General features: G+C 39.4%; 1 long non-coding RNA gene across 1 annotated transcript; it reads right to left on the bottom strand.

The window, feature by feature from the left end:
* Positions 1-3589, bottom strand: LOC103901607. Its single transcript, XR_657741.1, has 3 exons — positions 3508-3589; positions 1738-1877; positions 1-774 (listed from the first exon to the last, which is right to left on the bottom strand). It is a non-coding gene; the product is annotated as an uncharacterized LOC103901607 (long non-coding RNA).
* Positions 3590-4553: the final 964 nt, after the last annotated feature.

Below are 4553 nucleotides of genomic sequence, written 5' to 3'. Positions count from 1 at the left end.
TGCATTTTCACTTTTATTTACCCCTTGTAAGTTAAGAGTGAAACAGCACTTTTTCCTGGGCAATACATTGGGTAGTCTCTTCCAAGTCCTCCATCAAAATATGTCAAGGGGCCCGTTTTGTTTTGGTCTTTTATTGTGAACACCTTTTTAAATCTCGAGTCTTTTTAAATATTGTCTCAGTTTTCTCTGAGTCTTGAGGAGTCTGTAGTCTTTTATGGATTCTGTAATCTCAGCAAAGACCATCAGGAAGAATTGGCCAATTTCGGTTGGAGGATGGAGGGAGGAGTTAAAATTGTTTTCTCTGACGTGACTACGTAACAAGGTTAAGTGTGTATGTGTGCTGCAAAGAGCTGACTGCAGCCCAGTTACTACCACTGCTGGTTATTTTAACACGTATATTGATAACCAGGCAGTAATGACCAGTTTTCTCTTGTGGCATCTCTTTAGCGTTAGATCTGGCTTGAGCATTTTTGCATCAGCCTTCATAACTGGTTTTATGAACTTCTCAAAGCTTTGCAATTAGCTTGTGAACTCTCTCCCCAGAGCTTTACCGCTGAGCAGCTTGCTGTCAGGGTCAACTTGAAACTTGCAACTGTGCAATCATAAAAGCAGAGTTCTCCAAGGGAACATTGTAAACATGCTTTACCAGTAGAAAGTCCAAAACAGGCCCAAATGTACAAAAAAAGCTGGCTGCGCTCTCTCTGATGACTGGTAAGATGGTTCAGTTGCTGATGGCGCTGTCACTCAATGCTCAGAAAAGTAGCTGTTGCCTTGCTTTCAAATCAAAGGGATGACCAGTTATCTGACAACTACTTTATAGACTGAAATAATCAAAATGAAGATTGAAACACACTGTGAGGGATATTACCCCAGAATGAGGCTGAGAACATGGGTATAATCAGACTGTCTCATCTGGAAAAAGCAGTGGTAGACTAGTGGCACTGAATCTCAAGCTAGTACAGTCGGATCTCCACCAGACCTTTATGGGTGCAGAAGTACTCAAACAAAAATCTCAAGCTAGTACAGTCGGATCTCCACCGGACCTTTATGGGTGCAGAAGTACTCAAAGTAACTTCAACCGAATGACTAACCAAGATTGCAACCTAAGAAACAGGCTCTAAGACGCAGTCTGAAGCCACCCTAAAGTGGAGCTTGCCCTGTTTACATGGCTGTACAGTGTGATTCTTACCACACCCAATAGCTGCTAATAATGTTTATTAGAATGCAGACTATTTTCCTACTAAAATGCTGAGCAGCCAGTTAGCTGATTTTGGAGCAAACTGTTTAATGTAGCTTGGTGGTATAGTGAGCCTTATCTGTTCTTACATGACATGTTTTTGGCCTAATAGGGCTGTAAATTATTTTGAGTGTATTCTCTAATATTTGGGGTAAGTCAAACTAATTGAGTTTGTCTTCACAGGGTGCTGTGATATCAAAGTCTAGTTAGACGTGACCCTTGTTAAAAAGTTTAAAATGCTCATAGGGCAATTAAAGTCAAGTGCTGAAACTTTAAAAGCGTGTAAATTTAAACTGATTCTGTTGCACTTCAGCGAAGTTTCATTGGTAACTTTACATTATGCAGGCAGAGACTTATTTCCTTTAGTGAAATTAAGGATTTCCTAGGCAATGGATTCCAACCATTTCCAGCATCGTTCCGGACTAGAGGTCACAGATATAATTGGACTGGCTGGAATTCCCCTTTTTGACACTATCCTCTGTATAGCAGAAATTATTTACTTGCTTTCCAGCTGTCACAGCTTCCCTCTCCTCTTCAGCATCTGCTGAAGTCACTGGTAGTTTACTTTTCATTGTAAATCGTGGCAGCAGAGGAGTAAACATGCAGTCCGTTTGGCTGTCACTGCTACAGGAATGGGAACCTACAGCAGAGCAACAGAAAGTTCAAACAGAAGATAATTCAGTCATCCCATGTCAGACACAGCTCTGGTTAAAGTAGTTGATATGACTAATGTAATAAAAAAAAAAAGTTTTCCGCATTCCCCAGTTACTCTTCGTAGTTCAAACCAACTATATATGTTCATATAGAGAACGAAGGCTTAAAAATTCAAAGTATGAGGTAGGCTAGGAGAGGCTGAAGTGTCCCAAAAAAGGAACAGGGGCAGCGACCAGCCTTACCACCTCAATGCCTAATCTACCTCAGGGTGGTTGTTGGTTTTGGGGTGTGGGGGGTTTTTTTGTTAGGGTTTTTTTGGGGGGGTGGGGGGGAAGATGGTTAACTCCATCTTTATGGAGTTAATACAGGACTACAGTATTAGTTCAGTGTTGGGACATGGAATTTTGGAAAGTATATGTATGTATGTTCACAAACTCTTAATCCAGTCCTAAACTTGGATTAAGGATCTTAGTTTTGCTCAGGTCTTGCATTTATCTGAATTACTCCTCTGGAAGAACTGTGCTGGCAGTTTACCAGAGCAGATATTTCCAGATGAGGAGCATCGCAGTCAAGGGAAGGAAAGCGGGCCTCCTGGGCATCAAACCACCTTGCAAGGATGGCACATGAGGAGAGAATAAAGGTTAAGAGAAAAAAAGCAACGCATAGATGAGTGTGGGAGGCTGATGATCACTGTAACCAGGCCAGTTATAGCTCCTGTTGTCTTTTGTTTGGAAGCTAGCATTTAATCAAAAAAAGGGGGGGGGGGCAATTTCACCTCTACAAAAAATAAGATTCTTGTGTGCAGTAAAAAGAATTTGGCAATATTCCAGTCTGCACAAAAGTAGAGTGACTCAAGGTCACCCATACTCTTCTGTTTTATTCATTGAACTTGGCATGCGATACCAGGCTTCAAAAGGCTCCTTCCTTGTGCTGACTCTGGGGTTTATGTGGTGCTGCAACCAGATCAAAGAGCTGATTTGTCAGAAAAACAATCTTTTAAGATATTTTGGCAGTTAATTTTGGTTCTGTTATAAGATTTACTGCAAGGTCTGTATAAGGAAGAAAGAGGGGAGAGAAAAGTGCAAATTCAAATCAGATTATGCAGATTGTGGAACTACGCTTTCTATCAAAAAATGTGGTCTTTTTCCAGATGCAGACAACTCGCTCGTATCGTATAACCACTGATTCATTCCATGCTAGCGGGAATACCTGTGCAATATGATGTTAAAGGTTAGGGAAGCAAATAAGCGTGACTTCTTGAAGATACAGGGTTTATGTTATTTTGCTGTGACAAAGTTAGGATGCTTTCCAAGCTCCTCTTTGTACAGCTCTGGCTTCCAACTTCAGTAACTTCAATTTTGGTAATGGTAAGAAATAAAGGTTATTCCAGCAAATGAAGACTTGTGGCATGTTGCAAAGACAACTCATGAAAGCCATGAAAAAAATGACATACGAAAGAAAGAGAATTGAAATAATCTCAGACACGCAAAGTAAGACAGCACGACATCAAGTGAAAAATGACACTATGTATATACACAACATGAAAGCCTCTGATCCACCTTTGACGGATCTCAAGGTTTGAAAGCAGTGCTGTAGAAAAGAAAGGTGGTTGGTACCTTAAGTCAGGCATGAGCAGAATGTGATAATATTCTGGACTGCTTTTTTATTCTTCCATTATACAAGTTTTTCAGGCCATCTGGAAGAGATCACACAACCAAAAAAGGCCTTACAGGGTCCAGTACATCTGTGCCATTTTAATAACCACCACACCTATGTCTATCAATAGAAAAGATATTGTTTAGAATAGACTATGACTGTCAGGAATTAAAGTATCTTTAAGTTACATATAACACAAAAGATCAGAAAAAGTTTCAGGGAAGTTTAGTTTGTTATTTACTTGCAGTCCTCCTGTTTCTTGTACTGGTATCTTTTGTTATTCTCAGAAATCCTGTTTGAAAGATACTTGCATTAACATACGATGTGAATTGAAGTGACAGAGAACAAGGAATCTATGTCTCTCACAGACTCTCAAAGAAGTTAATTTTCTGTATTAGCTTAATTTAGTAAATGGAAATTTCAGCAGGGGATATTTCAGAATAGTTATTCTTGTTGCTATGCCTAACTTGGAAAGTATTTCAAAAACAAGTACTGACAAGAAGTCTGGGTGAAAGATCATTCTAGTATATTCCTGACTTCCACAGTAGTTGTAGTTGAAGCTAGGTCTATTGATGACAGTAACTCGTCTCATTTTTAAACAGCAGTGGGGGTCTTTGTCTTAGCTTAACAAACTGATGCCTTGAAGATTGTTAGGAGGAGAGCATTCTGTGCACAAAATATAGCTTTGTTACATATACAACCACCAGTGGTGTTAGCAGCCTGTGTAAATATTCTTATGGAAATAAAAAAAAAAGACAAAACTGTGTTTCCTCAATGACATCAGACATACATTTTATGTTTCTTCCATTTAAGTCAGTCACTGAGGAACTCAAAACAGCATTTTTTTTTTCCTAATTTGGCAATTTTGATTTATCTTACTTTCTGCTAAACTATATTGCATCTGCATTGCGGCTATTAATAGATTTGTTTCCTTAATCCTATGTACAAGCCAGTGAACTCGAAGCATTCAGAATACTACATTAACTCACCACTGGGTGGTACTACA

The sequence above is a fragment of the Aptenodytes forsteri genome, unplaced genomic scaffold (assembly GCF_000699145.1).
Source record: "Aptenodytes forsteri isolate BGI_AS27 unplaced genomic scaffold, ASM69914v1 Scaffold5, whole genome shotgun sequence".
Taxonomy (NCBI): domain Eukaryota; kingdom Metazoa; phylum Chordata; class Aves; order Sphenisciformes; family Spheniscidae; genus Aptenodytes; species Aptenodytes forsteri.
Note: the sequence above shows the minus strand (reverse complement) of the source record. Positions and strands in the feature narration are given on the sequence as shown.